Below are 15,389 nucleotides of genomic sequence, written 5' to 3' on the forward strand. Positions count from 1 at the left end.
TGTTTTTCCTTGGGTGGCAGCAGCGTATACCTTTTATTTCCATCGTGACCTCTCTAAATCTTTGTCTCTCCTAAACTCTGTCCTGGCAAGTTACCACAATGCTTTGAGCCCGAGTGTCTTCAAATGTAACAGGAGGAGAAAAATATTGGCTCCAGCATACTGGCAAGATGATGAGTTGAAAAAATTACGTGTCAGGGACCGGCACCCTGGGGATGCTTCATAGGTGTTTGTTCTCCTGTCCCCTACCCTGTTTTAGTTTTCTCCTGGGCCATCCCCTCTCCTTCTTAATTGGCAGTGCCCCATCTGCAGGCCACCTCCTTCCCTGAGATTGTGCCCACAAAGTTCCCATCGGCACTGTCTAGTCAACATGTTTTCAACAGGGATTGGCCCTAAGTCAGAGAAGGCAATCAAAACTTCCCCCAAAGCCTGGCGACTCCCTGGGGACTGGGTCTGTGTGCCCACAATGAGGAGTAGCCTTTTAAGAGGCATGGCTGGCTGGTCTCCCCCAAGCTGTGGCCTGTGCTCCTTTCAAACTGAGTCAGACGGGCCTGGCATGGGGCGGGGCGTAGATGTCTCACCGTCGTCTTCCATGGCCAGGATCATAGACTGATCCACACAGAAAGTGCCCCCTTTGTCTTGACAGGCACAGTTCCCACAGTGATCCCCAATGATCCCCAGGTTTGTGTTAACTCCTTCTATGCTTCTAGTTACTGCTTAAATCACACAGCACAAAGTGGGAAACTTCTTCCTTGACAATCCCCCAAAACCACCTCCCTGTTTCTTCTCTCTCCCTCTGTTTATTTTGCATCAACCTGTAAAAACAACACATAAAGCCATTTCTTCCTTGTGGGTAAGGAAAGGGGTTGACAATGTAGGCCTCCCTGGGCTGTGGCCTCCAGCGCCTGTCACAGTAGTCTGTGGGAGCTGGCTGCCTGCACAAGTGGTTGGAGTGAATTAGAGAGGCCCGAGGCTTACTTTAGCCTCCGGGAGCCGTATTTCAGATTGCTCAGCCATTTCTGAATAAATAGGCTTGTAAAGGAAGAATAAGGAGTGTGTTACCAGGAGCAGTTTATCTTGAGGCCCCGGAGGGATGAACTCCTGCAACCAAGAGCCTGGCCGGTGCTGATCCCTCCAGAGAGGTGGAGATGGGGAGATAGAGGCTTCCACCAGAGCTCTGGTGAGATAGCCAGGTTCCGAAGGCCCCAGGGTGGGGTGGGGCGGAGGATCTGGTCGAATCTGAGATTTTTCAGTGTGGGAGATAGCACTGACTTTGAAAGCAAGCTTCCTCAATTCCAAAACAAAAGCGAAAAGACGCTTGTTTGTTCTCGGGGGAAATTCCCCATCCCGTCTGGAAAATCCCTCCTTGCTGGTCCACTCCGACTTGAGCACTGCCTAGCAGACGTAGTTGAGCAATGGTGCATCCAGCAGTGTGCACACAAGTCAGGCAGCCCTTACTCACTCATCACGAGTTCCTCTTTGAGTGCAAGATCCCAGACCTGGAGATAGACACCTGGGGTTGGAGTCCACGTCTTAGCTGGAGGCCAACATTACAGTTCTTTAATAAGCCAACAATTTGTTAAATACAGCGACAGCCACTAAAAACTTCTTCCCCTCCTTTTTTTTAAACATTTTTTTTTTAAAAAAAAAAAACTAGTTTATTTATTTTTATTTTATATGCATTGGTGTTTTGTCTGTGTGTATGTCTGTGTGAGGGTCCCCTGGAAGTGGAGTTACAGACAGTTGTGAGCTGCCATATGGGTGCTAGGAATTGAACCCAGGTCCTTTGGAAAAGCAGTCAGTGCTCTTAACCACTAAACCGTCTCTCCAGCCCCCAAAACATCTTTTTCAAAGCAGAAGAACGGAGAAAGATTAAGCCTTGCATCTTTCTGAGCCGCGGAAAATAGCGGAAATAGGGCTGAGGAGATGACTTAGAGCGCAGGGTGATGGCTGTGTGGGCATGGGGCCCTGACTACGAGCCTCATAAACCAGGTAAGTCTGGACACAGCAGAGTACACCTGTAATCCCATTGCCCCTATTGTGAGGCCAGAGGTAGAGAGAGGTAGGAGGTGCCCTGAAAGCTGGCTGGCCAGCTAGACCCTGTCTCAAATAAGGGGGAGGAGGCAAGGACTCACACCCAAGATTGTCCTCTGACTTCACACTCACTGTGGGCACTAGCACGGGCGTGCATATACACACACACACACCAAATGAATACTTTGAAAATGAATGATGTAACAGTAAAAGACAGATTAGGAGCCTTCTCCTTCAGTTGTGAGCTTTCTATGACTGAACCTAGCCTGCGTAAAGAATTACTCCATTGTTCGGTACTCAGTTTGTGCTTAAGAAAGCTAACTGGTTTGTCAAATTCTCACACCCATTTCAGAGGTAAAGAGGTTGAGGCATGTATGTAGATGAGGCTTGTCTGAAGAGAAAGGAGCCTTGGGGATAGTGGCACAGTGAATGAGGAGATGTAAATCTCTTCAAACATTTGGAAGGTACTTTTTGGGCAAAACTCGATGAAAGTTACTATGTACATAGGCTTTAAACCAGAATCCTTAGGACTTTTTTTCTGCCAAGAAAACAATCAGGGTGGTGTACGGATGTATATGCATCGTTGGGAATGTTTTTTAAAAAGCATATGAAAAGTGAGAAGATGCTCCCTTTATAGATAGCATCATGTTGAAAAATCCAACCAGACAGCAAGAGTAAATCAATTCCGGTATATTTATAAAATGAAATATTCAGTTGCTACAAAAAATAGTGTGGCAGGTCTGTTTTTTTTTTTTTTTTAACTTTATAGAAAAAAAGTACATGGTATACTATTAGTGCAGAAAGAAGAGATTTTTAAAGTCCATTTTCAAATGTACACATTATTTCCTCACGCAAGCATTCAGAAAACATTTGAAAAACCACATCTAAAATACTAGCAGAGATATATCATCATTATTCCCTTCTGCTATCCGAATTATTATAAGTTCACATTTCGTTAATAAGGCAAGACTCATGAAAATAAAGCTGCATTCCTTAAGTTTTCAAAGCAGAACTGTTGAGGAAAAACAAGCCCTAATGATTTAGCAGGGATGGACATAGTGGAACTTGCCAAAAACCCCAGCACTCGGGGGCTGAAGCAGGAGGATAAGAGTTCAAGGTCAACAATGTGTGCTACGTAATGGTCTGTCTCAAAAACCCAAACAAGCGGAAAACAAAATTAGCAGATGCAGGTATGGATTCTTTTCCAATATCACTTTGTCATCCATCTCACAGAGCTGGAGTGTGCCAAATGAGGACCACATGAGACATGGCATGCCAAAACCCCAAGAATAGTGTTTCAGATATCATACTCAATAAATAATATTAAAAAAAAAAACCACCCAAATTTGTGGGTTTTGTGTTGGTGATTTTTCTACAAAGGACAGAGAGGCCCTGCTACCCTACTGGCTAGTCCTCAGAAGTGGGCGGGTTTTGTCAGGTTGCCTAATCACCCTTGGAGTCATTTAGAGGATTGACAGCATCAGCCAGGAGGCAGGGCTACCAACAAATGCCATTGCTCAGAGCTTGTCTCAATTTGCTCAGTGACTAGCCCGCCCCCAGGCCTTTTTTTTTTTTTTTTTGGTAAAATGGCCAGCAACAAACCCATGTTTACTTTATCTGCACACATACACACCTACAGTGAAGGCCATACAATTTGAACAAAGGTCCCTCTCAGCGAGTGAGTGACAAATTCTCTCTGTGTGTGCTTGTTAGTTAAGGGGACCCCACCACCACCACCACCACCATGAATCTCTTTGTGAAGCATAAACCTGCCCTTCCTTCAACTTCTTAGGGAAACTGGATTTTTATATCAAGTGTGTGTGGGGGAGACAGGACCAAGTGACCAGTTGGCAAGCAAGTTCCTTCTCCCTCCAGGGTCCCGGCTGCACCCTGTGGACAAGACCCACTTAGCCCTGTGGCCTTCTGGCCGGGCTTTTGCTATAAAGGGCACACTCCAAGTGGCACGCTGACTTCATCCAGAATGTCTCATTTACCTCCCGTGTGACAGACTCATGTGGGGAAATTTTTTATTATTAGGGATTTGCTGCAGCTGGAGCAATCTCCTTAGAAATTTCAATGTTGTCAGGTTCCTTTGCGAAGGGCTCCGAGGAGGAGCCTCAGGAAGTTTGTGGCTTTGGAATAAATACAGGCTTTGCGTGCAGCCTTGAGTCTCCAGTGTTTGTTTGATCAAGAAATCTGGGGTGCGGACTCGAGCTTCACCCCAAGGACAGTGAAACGGGATAACTTGAAAGCTGCCCTCTCCCCGAGCCTATTCCTGCCTCCCAGAAGCCAACGCAAAGCAGCTAACAGACATATTAACTACAGTGTTTGCATTTCATTATTCATAATCTCTCTCAAATGAAAAAATTCCTTTCGAAGCTTTAACACTACCTCTTATTATTTTGGTTATTTATTTTCCCCCCTGAGCCAGAGTGGCCATCTCTAGCTCACGCTTGTTCTCTCTCTGAAATGGTCCCTGAGTACTTTCTTGACTGCTGTGCACAGCTGCTAACATCTGCCTGGGCAGTGCTGACTAGAGACCGCTTCCTCTACTTTCTCTTTCACCTTCAAAGACTTCATTTCTTCTTCTCCTCACATCCACACGTGTGGGGGGTGGCATGGAGATCTAGACAGTAGAATTAATTTTCTGAGTCCAAGGGGGCGGGGGTGGGGAGAGAGAGAGAGAGAGAGAGAGAGAGAGAGAGAGAGAGAGAGAGAGAGAGAGAGAGAGAACAGCTTCATCTCTCCCTCCCATCACCACTTGGCAAACACGCAAAGAGGCTCTCTGGCATCCATCTCTCAGTAGGTCACCCAGGCAAGGCTGGCTACTGCTGAGTGCACTAAAAGATTCCCCTGGCTAAGGCCCTTGTTCAGAGCAGTTTAAGGTCTAGCCTGGGTTTTGTCTGCCTTTCTGGGTGCACAGATGTCTGTGGGGGAGGGGAGTATACCAAAGGTACAAGGATGTCACTCCCAACCTCAAGATTTGGATCTAAACATAGGGATGCCTGCATCCAGGGAAATCAGACTCTTCGGCAGGTGGGCACCGCCTCCCTTCGTGATGCTTGCCTCACAGATGTTTATGATGCAGACAAGGGTTCCCAACCCCCCCCCCCCCCCGCCCCCCGGACCCTTGCTCCTTTTCTTTCTTGTGTCTGCCATGTTCATTAGCTCTGTCTGTGGCCAGTTCTCATCCTTCAGGCCTGCCCCTCCCTTCTCTTCTCAGGTGGCATACCTTTCCTTTGCTTATCTCCTGTGGAAAGGTATAGCCTGTATGCTTGTCTATGTCTTTAGCTCTGTCTCTTGCACTAGCGAGGAGGAATCAGGGTGAGGCCAGACTTGGCTCTTCATTAGGTAGATCTGGGATATTTCTGGGTCCGTGGCACAAACAGGGATCCCTGTGTGTTGAGGGACTACATGAAGAAGGCATCTGCGGTTGGTACTGCGTATCAGAATGATGCCTTCTACGGGCGCGGCGGGTCGGTCCCGGGTGTGTCTTCTGCCTTTGCACCCCAACACATCCACTGAGCTATTCTGGTTGCATGCGAAAACCTAAATGTTGCTTCGTGACACAAAGACACGAAATATAACATTTTGTGGAGAAGAAACATCTCAAATCCTGCTGACAGCATTTTCACTATTAGCGGCAAACAAATCAACTATAATTAAAATGCTGTCAGAGTGATTGGAGATTTTTTCTCACACTTTCAAAGTTCCATATTTCATGAGTGGATTATCCAGGCCAGAGAATTTACCACCTCCCGGAGTGCCTTTCTTCCAGGAAGCTCAAAGACAGCTCCAAACACTGTCTTATTAATCCTTACATTAAAACCTGCAGGGAAAATTGGAGGAAATGCCATCACAGCTGCTTACAGCTCCTAAAAACTCCCAACAAAGGAGCCGCCCGAGACACACGGAGGCTGCGGGGTGGGTCCACACAATGTCCAGGTCTCCGGCCAACACAGGCCCAGAGCCAGGCCACCTGCTTCTTGGGGCCAGCCTTTACGGAGAAACTGGCTTGCTGTCAGATCAGCTGCTTTTAAAGAGGTACATTCCATTTCCTTGAAATCCACCTTCCATGGTTGCTACTCGTTTCATAAGTAAATTGATGGAATGTGACCATGTTTTATTGAGTAATTACTATGTGGCCAGACCCACCCATTTAGATATGATTTCATTTAATCCTAACTTAGCACGTGCAGGCTGGACTGGTCATGGTTATCAGCATGAAGAAGCAAAAATGGAGACTCAGGTTGACAGCCCAAGGTCACAAAGAGGAAAGGTCAGAGGTGAGATTTGAACCCTCGGCACACAGACCTCACCTCTTTCCCTCTTCTTCGGTCTGGACATACAAGCTTGCTACAGCACAGAGGCATGAGAGAGGCTGGGTGGGGAGAAACCTTCCACTCTTAGGTTTCTAGAAAATGGGCAGAAGTAGGAAGCAACTTCACAGAACCTTGCTCTTTTTACTTAGTTATCCTGATTAAACAAAGCCCGCAGGACGTGCCAAAATTAATAGACAGATCACCACTGGGAACAGTGAGCAGATTTGAAATGCATGGCTTCAAGATCTGCCCAGTGGAAATGCAGCCTGCAAGTGTTCAGATGGGATAACATATTAATTTCTGTAAGTGCAGTATTTTTATAAGCGTGTGTACACCCGAATGCGAACATATGGCCCATCGAGTGAGAAAATAGGATCCAGTGTATTTATAAGAGCTTCAAGTCCACATATTCTGAAGTCCACAGATCTCCAATATGGTTCATGCAGGAGTTTCAAGGGGCCGGGGAGCCCCTGCAGTCATACACTGAAGTTTTCTTTCTTCCCATGCAAGCACATTTTTCTAGGGAAGGGGTCTGTGACAAGACCAACCTGAAATTTCTATTACACAGGTCCATGTCCAAGAGGGTGCGATGCACTCTGGGAAGGAGCATAACATGTGAACTTTGTGGACAGCCAGTCAGTCCATGGCATTAGCTCCTGGTGGAACTGAAGATAAGGCACCTACCCTCTCCCAGTCTCAGCTATTCATCTATACAGTGGAAATAATAACAGCCCCAGGTCTGGGAAGGAACTGGAAAAGTCCACTCAGGTCCAGCAAAGAGCCAGATGCCTGGAAGACAGGTTAGTTTTATTACAGCCACTGTGTTAACAAGGCATGGTGGTAAGGGTGAGTGAGAGGTGAGTTGCATGCATGTACACACACACACACACACACACACACACACACACACACACACACACACACACACCCCATCCTGGAGACAAGAGAAGATACCATGAACAGTCCCAGTACTGCCAACCTCGGGGTTGGATTTCCACAAATCTACCTCTTGCACAAATCCATGTACTTTAGTTTTTGAGATTTATTTCTGTCTTGAAGTTCTGAGCCTGGGCTCTGGGTCCAGGCTGCCAGGGATGGGTTCAAAGCCACTTATCTTCCATTTGCTGGGGTTGGTTTGTTTTTAAACAGGACCTCATGTAGCTCAGGTTAAAGGCTCTACTAACTGAAAATGGCCTTGATCTCCTGATCTGCTCTCTTCTATCTCCTAAGTGTGGGTGAGGGTTTTGGGGTGTGAGGGTGTCGGGGGTACAGATGTGTGCCACCCACCATGTCCAGTTTATGTAGTACTGGGAAGTGAACCCAGGGATTTGTGTGTTCTGGGCAAACATTCTACCGGGCTACCTCTCCAGTCAAGAAAGTTCTGTCTGTCTGTCTGTCTGTCTATCTGTCTGTGTGTCTACCTACCTACCTACCTACCTACCTACCTACCTACCTACCTATCTATCTATCTATCTATCATCTATCTATCTATCTATCTATCTATCTATCTATCTATCTATCTATCTATCTATCTATCTATCTTTCTATCTACCATCTTTAAATGGTGCTGGGTTGAACCCAGGGCCTGTATGCTGGGACACCGCACTACCACTGATTCATGCCTCCAGCTCTCTTTTGCGGTGAGACACTCATCCTCTTGTTAGCCCATTGAGCTGAGGCACACAATTAGCTCACTATACCAGCTGACATACAGTCAGTCCTCATAGAGGAGATGTCATTACGGCTGCTATTACCGTCTTTATTATTCATGTACCTCTAAAACATCAACAGTTCCAACACTCCAGGGTTGTTTTTGTGTTTGCATGAGGGCCCAGCGCCTTCTCCACAGCAGCTGTTTGCAGTTGCATTTTTTTCTTCCTTATTTCTTCCAACCACAAATCTCTGATGTTTGCAGTTTTGCGTTTGTGGTCCCCTCCCAGCCAGGGTCACCACGCTCGTTAGAAGGGAGGAAATCTGACCACCCAGCAAAGGAAATATGCGCAGAGAATAACCCAAAACAAACTGGAGGAATTATTCTGAAAAACCTTGAAGGCAAGAAAGTGGAAACTGAAAATACCATCTATTTATAATTGCTGCTTGTTTTTCCACAGAAGCCCTGGGATGATGTAGAGGCCGCGGGATCTCATTGTTCCTCGGGTTGCAGGCTGCCAAGAACACTCTCAACGTGAGGAAGCAGGCTGCTCCAGACACAGTGTCTGATAAGTCTTGCTGCGGGTAACTTTCAGAAAACGAAGGGCGTACAACAAAGCCTCCAACACTCCTGCCCTGACCCTATGGGCGCACACCGCTTCCCTCACTGCCCTGGCTTCCCAGCAAGGTGCATTCCTGAGGCCACATGGCCATGGATCTGGTGGACTTCTGATCCAGCCAGCACTCAGGGGGCTGCTTGGATGGAACGCATTTGCTTACGCAAGGGATTTTTAGGCAACTGGTGAAGCTGGAGGGTTGGGGTAGGCTCTGTTCAGCAGACTGTCAGAGCTTCCTTGAGTCTGTTCTGTGACTACAGAAACCCCATCCTTTGGTGTCAACTTCAAGAGTCCCTTGCTAGCATTTTGTAATGATGCCAGAGTACTGAGTAGGTAGGAAGAGCCCATGGTTTACATCCTTTTCTTTTTTTTCCTCAGAGGCAGCAGCAGCAGCTCATGCTCTGATGTTGAAAGTGGTACCCGGCAGAGCCAAGACTTGTTGAACTGTCTCATGCTAGCCTGGGTCTATCATGCTGTCCTGCCTTGGTTTGCCTCACCTCGTCAATGGGCACAGGGCTCATACCTCTTTGCCTCTTGGGACCTAGGACTGGGGGCCATAAAGCAACTGATCGTCTTTGGGGGTAAATCAGAGCACGTCATCCTGGGGCCCTGGTGTGCTGGCAGCATCCCTTCACTTGGCTGAGAGAACAGCTCCCTCTGGGTAAGGAACTCACTAACTCTGCCTCCCAGTGGAGCCAATTGTAGGAGAGAAATCATAACCTCCCATCTGTCCGAAAAAATGGAAGCCTGCTGGGAACAAGCGTGCCAGGCACCAGGGAACCAATCACTGTGTCAAAAGTTCGTTCGCGTTTTTTTTTCCGGGGATGGGTTCCCGGTCATTTTAATATCCCTCTAGGCTCTGCCACAAAACTTGGAAGACATAAAACTTGTCTGAAAAATGCGCTAACGAAGAATTCCAGGACAGGGGCAGTTTGGGAGCAGGTGGCAGGGGTGACAGCCTGATTTTGGATCCTGTTCTCTGGGCGCTTCAGGTTGCAGAGCCCAGAGCCTCCCTCCCCTGGCTCTAGGCGGAGAATTGTCACGACTACTGGAAAGCACCGGGGTGTGGAAATGACAGTCATACACTAGTGTCCAAGCAGGAAGGGGCTGTTGCCACGCTAGGGTGGAGATTCTGAATGTGGCCCTTGGTGGCCAGTCAGCTGGAACTGCTTCCTCCTCTCAAAGTGCCACTTGGACCCTGTGCCCTGATGCGCATCCTGAAGTACTGGGGATGCACTCAGAGCCAAGGCAGTCTGGGGGTCACGGATGCGTGTCACAGCCCTGGCCTTGCTGCATGGCAGACATGCTCCTCGGGGTTAAAATCCAGGCTTTGCCGGGCATGGGAGTAGCACCCAGGAACACGAGGTGTTGTTAGACAGTCTCGCTGGACCACGGAGGAGCATGTCTAGAAAGTACACAAGCCTCTGCAAGAGAAGCGGGTTGCAGGAAGTCGCCAAGCTAGATAGAAACAGTATGGGTCAGACCTAAAGGACTTTTATCATCCCGAAGCCATAAGCAGGCCGTTTATTCTGTGTATGGGTCTCCTGGCTGGCTGGTCATCGTATTGTAGTGACCAATGGGAATCCCAGAGCATGGGGAGACATTAGTGCGGGGGATGAACTAAAGAGCCACGTGTGGATAAGAGGCCTGAAGAGAGGGTACAGTAGTAGAGACCTGTTGTAAGAGTCGTCCATTCCCCAGTATTGAACCCAGGTGCCTGCCATGTATCTGGCAGGACCTCAGTTTCATGAGGAGACCTCCCCAAATAATAATAATAATAATAATAATAATAATAATAATAATATAATGCTTTCCCACCCTCCCACAGTTCTCAGAGGATGACGCACAGATAAATCACTTTGAACTTTCAGATGAAAGGTGTTCCATAAACCCGAGGGCTCATCAACTGTAATTGTTACGGTAATTATTTTAATGATGATAATGGGAGAATGGGGGGGGGCAGGAAGGAAACCTCCCACTTGGAGACAAAGAGAAACTCTTCTGTTCAAACCTGTGCCACGCTTCTTTCTGCTCCTGGGCTGACTTCATCCCCCTCCAACGGCCAGTTCCTGGGCTGAGATATTATTTACTGCTTTCTTTTCCAATAAAACAATTATTTGTTCCACGGTTCTCCTTCTCACTCACTCTCCACTATGTCTGGCTCAGCCCTGACAGCTCAGCCATGAACTGTTTACATGTCTCGCTCACCCGCCCAGAGTCTGGTTCAGCTCCATTGACACGAAAGGCAGGAGCATTCTCTGTGTGTGAGGAATCAATTACTTCCGCTGACACTCCATTACTGGCCTTCACATCTTCGGATTCCAGATGGAGAGAAAAGGTGGTGGTGGTGGTGGTGGGGGACCCAAAGAGGGTGGTGAGCATGTGTGTTTGTGCATGTGTGTGCCTATGTGTGGGGTGTGTATGGTGTGTGTGTTATGCATGGTGTTTGTATGTGTGTGTGTGGTGTGGGTATGGGTATGGTGTGTGTGCCGGTGTGTGGTGTGTGTATGTGTGGTGTGTGTACGTGCGTGTGTGCATAGTGTGTGTGTGTGTGTGTGTGTATGGTATGTGCATGTGTTTATGGTGTGTATATGGTGTATATATCTGTGTGTGGTGTGGGTATGATGTGTGTGCATATAGTTGTGTGGGGAGTCTGTATGGGGTGTGTGTAGGAGCCCAGGGGAGGAGGCAGATGGAGACTATTGACTGATCAGGCTGCCAGCTTGTCCTTGAAGACCTAGAAAGGCCTCTCTTTTCCTGACTGCCTTGCAGCATCCACAAGTGACCAAGTGGCAGGGAGAGGCTGAGCAAGGCAATGGAAAGCGGAAAGGAAAGGCTTGCGGGGTTGTCTACAGGAGTCAGGCCAGCATTCCCAGTGCTGGACAGACAGTGACCCAGGCAAACAGAGGCAGAATGGGGCCACCTGGCTTCCAATCCAGCCCTCCTGCAGTACAGGTGTGTTCTCCCTAGGCCTCAGTATTTCCTTCTGATCAGTGGGAATGATGCTAGTCCTGGGCCTACAGCTTGCTATGGGAGGTAAACGTAGATAATGTCTGATGCCTTTGAGGCAGCCATGAATGTTTGCCATTATCTAATTAATAATCTCCCCCACAAACATACATCTGGACCTCTAACATACGGAGCTGAAAAACTCATACAACTACCAAGATGTCTCTCTATAAAGGCATGCAAGAGAAGGGCATTAAGAAATGGTGTGCTTTTCTGTTATCATGGGGTCCTCTCAAACCTAAGCCAAACCTGGGTCTATTTCTTTCTCCTCTTTCTTAGTTTCTTAAAATTTAATTTTGACCCAGCCAACTTTTTTTTTCATGGAATTTCCCTCTAGGAAAAAAAATTTTGGTTATGTAAATTGAACACAGCCATCTATTCTGCAATCAACTGGGATGGGTTGTGAGCCAAAAGGTCTCATAATGTAGGGTGATTATGGAGGGTTTTTATTATTATTATTATTATTATTATTATTATTATTATTATTATTATTAATTTTCTCTAAAAGACAAGACAAGGGCTGTGAGTGTGTGATGATTTATCTAGGCAGGAATAGAAAAATGGAATTAAGTTATCTCTTGAGTGTCTCCCATCAAGGTCTCGATTCCTAAAGCAAACGAAAAGAGTGCATTTTTTTTTCCTACGGGACTCATGATTGCAGGGAAACACAAATCCCCCTGTAGAGAAGTCAAATGTCTTGACACGTTATCTCCCTTTCTCTGCTTTATCCCCTCCACTCGTCTATCTGTCTCCCTGTCCCTCTGAATTTCTTAAGACAGCCTGCCAGTGTAATTAGATGGGAGAATTACATGGAGTTACATGGGGTGAGGTGCTGGTCCTCTGGGATCCCAGGTTTCGAGAAGGTGCCAGGGTTGAGAGAGGCAGAGCAAGGGGGATCGCGCATGATAAAATCTCAAGTGATTTTCTCAATCAGAAGATAAAGCGCATTGTTAGGAAAGACAGCCACGGTGAAGATGGCTTGCATGGAGAGAGTTGGGATTGCAACATCGCATGTTTAAAAACAAGCAGCCAAAAATAACTGTGGTCCCAACTGCTCTTTAGCCTTGGTCAGAGGAGGAGAAAAAAATCCGTGGGGTGTTGTTTCCCACTTCTTGGGTGAGCTGAAGTGGCCGGGCAGAGGGAGTCCTTGGTCAAGGTTGCGGAGGACAGACGGGTCAGCTGGTAGCTGGGCTCTGGCTCAAGGAGCTGGTCCCATTCTTGCGCCACGCGCTCCCAGAGGTGGGTCTGTTTCTGTCATTAGGAAGGTTGTTGCAATATAGAAAAATACTAATGCTCACTGGATCCTCAGAGAATGGGGATATTTCTGCGGTGGGCAGGGCAGTAAATCTGTCACAGTGTCATGAGTAATCAACCCCAGGGTCCCTCCCGAGCCAGCAGCACATGGCAGCCTCCTGCACCACACAGACTGGCCCTGTTTTGACTTCAGGCGACCCCAGCTGAAGCCACACCTCCAACGGGGTAATTTCGGTTTCTCCTGGAAAGAGAAGGGGTCCAGTGTCTGTGTGGGAATAAGTGGATGAGGACTTAATCCAGCTTGTTACCTGGACTTCCCCAGAGCGGACCACACTCTCGGGCGCTACACTCAGGACATCTGGATACAGGGAACAGACACTACAACAGTGGGAGGGCGGGGCCTCCAGAGGCTCCATAATCTCACCCTTTCCTGCTTCCTGCCCTGGATCCCTCTCCTAAGGAGCTGGTGGAAGTTGCCAGGCCAGGAAATAGAGTTAAGTAACATCATCAGGCACCTTTGGCCAGGAAGAGGGTTTATATCAACAAGTCACAAGGGCAACCTTCTTTTGCTTCTCCCCTAACTGGGTAGGGAAGGAAATGGAGGTCGACCATCTTTATGACTGTGCTTCCCAAGAGCTACCCACAGCCCACTCTCTTCAGGCTGTTCAGTGTGCCACCCTCTGCCTAGACCGTTAGCCATGCACAGCCCCCTTTGCCTGGCTGACTTCTCTAGGGTCAGTATAAGAAACACCTCTTCCAGGGAGCCTCCCTGGATTTTCTAGCCTAGGCTGGATCTGGGTACTATGGCTCCCATCACGTCACAGTCATAGCATGCAGTGTGGGAGAGGGGAAGGCAGGCAGCGTTAAGAGCAAAGAATGCAGACTGAAAAGTAGGGTTCAAATCCCTTCCCAGCCCCTTCAGAGGGCAGGACCTAAGGCCACTTGCTTGAGCTCTGTGAGGCCATGTTTTTTTTATCTGCAAGCAGGAAAGAGGGGTGGCCACGTCACATGCCTTCCTGTCACTATTCATTGAGACAGAGACAATCTACTGCCAGGCTCAGAAGTACTATGCCAGCTGGGGCAGCTTGACCTCACCACCTCCTACTCCGGAACCCCAAGGTCTACCAGGTCAAAGGTATGGTATACCAACCTCTGTATTTCCAAAACTGGCCCTCAAGCTCGGCACTAAGTAGGTGCTTGATAGGCACTACCTGGGCACAGAGTGAATGGCCCGTGGTCGTTTTGTGGTTGACAGACCTAAGTTTGAATGGCCAGTGACATTTATAGCCTAGATTTTTTTAAAATCATCTTTATGTCACTGCTTTGTAATCTCTGATGGAAGAACAGGGAAAAAACAGACCTGCCTGCCCTCCGACACAGTTCATATCACACCTACCTATGCCCTGGCGCAATCAATGGCAAAGCATCAATAAAACAAGCTTTGGCACACACCTCCGCAGGGCCCTCCGGGGCTGGGTGCGGCATTTCAGAGATGGAGTGGGTGGTCTGTGCCACGGGAGCGTTTACCCACTCCGAACGCGAAGTGACTACGTAGGGAGAGACCGTCAAGTCAAGGTGGCTTGGAGCAGGGGCTAATAAAAGGCACTGTAGACAGAGCAAGGAGCCCCCGGGCAGAGTGGTCAGGGGATGGAGGACAGTGTATGCAGCGGGAGCCCAGGAGTCCTCATACAGATGGAAGGCTGTGTTCGGCTGCTGGAAATGTTGGATGTTTACCGGGCACAGGGAAACACTAATTGTTCGGTGGGGAGCAGGGTGGTGGTGGTGGTGGTGACCAGATTATTGAGGTCTGGTATCTTTTCTCTGTTTAACATCAGCATTAATTTATCAATCCAGGAATCTGCTGCTTGTTTTAAAATATGGTCACCTACTGTGAGAGGGACAGACACATCTTCTCAGACTTAAAGGACCCCTCTGCAGTTGAGTAAACACAAGAGTATCTTGTTTAGCTAGAATACTTGGCTAGGGGCCCAATTCCCATTTCCATATTGTAGTGGACTGGGCCGGGGGGGGGGGCGGGGAGCAGAAGGAACCATAATCTAAACCAATACTGAGAACTATGGGTGCTGTGTCATGCTCAGAGTGTATGTGGGGGGGGTCAGTCTTCAGGAAGTCTTTACTCTGCTGTGACCTTGGCTGAATGAAGCAAATAAAAATTGTTGGCTTTGAATTTGCACTGGCTTAAGGTTGAAATTTTGAACCCCAGGTCCTAATCTTTAGCATAGGCAGAGAAGACTTTCTACAGCCAAAGTGATACACATACAAAATAAAATAAAAAAATAAAATAAAATTCAAAAGAAGTCAGAAGAAGGAGGCTGTAGGAGGAAGCCTCCTCATAACAAGAATCGATAGCAAGAATACCCGGAGAAGGGGCTGGAGAGATGGCTCAGTGGTTAAGAGCACTGGCTGTTCTTCCAGACGTCCTGAGTTCAGTTCCCAGCAACCACATGGTGGCTCACAACCATCTGTAATGAGATCTGGCGCCCTC

At 47.9% G+C, this 15,389-nt stretch overlaps 1 protein-coding gene across 3 annotated transcripts in view; it reads right to left on the reverse strand.

Annotated features, from left to right (window-relative positions):
• Nucleotides 1-15,389, reverse strand: part of Nrp2 (neuropilin 2) — a 119,151-nt gene that overhangs the window by 82,856 nt on the left and 20,906 nt on the right. The gene's annotated exons all lie outside the window — the stretch shown is intronic.

Source organism: Peromyscus maniculatus, chromosome 13 (genome assembly GCF_049852395.1).
Source record: "Peromyscus maniculatus bairdii isolate BWxNUB_F1_BW_parent chromosome 13, HU_Pman_BW_mat_3.1, whole genome shotgun sequence".
NCBI lineage: Eukaryota > Metazoa > Chordata > Mammalia > Rodentia > Cricetidae > Peromyscus > Peromyscus maniculatus.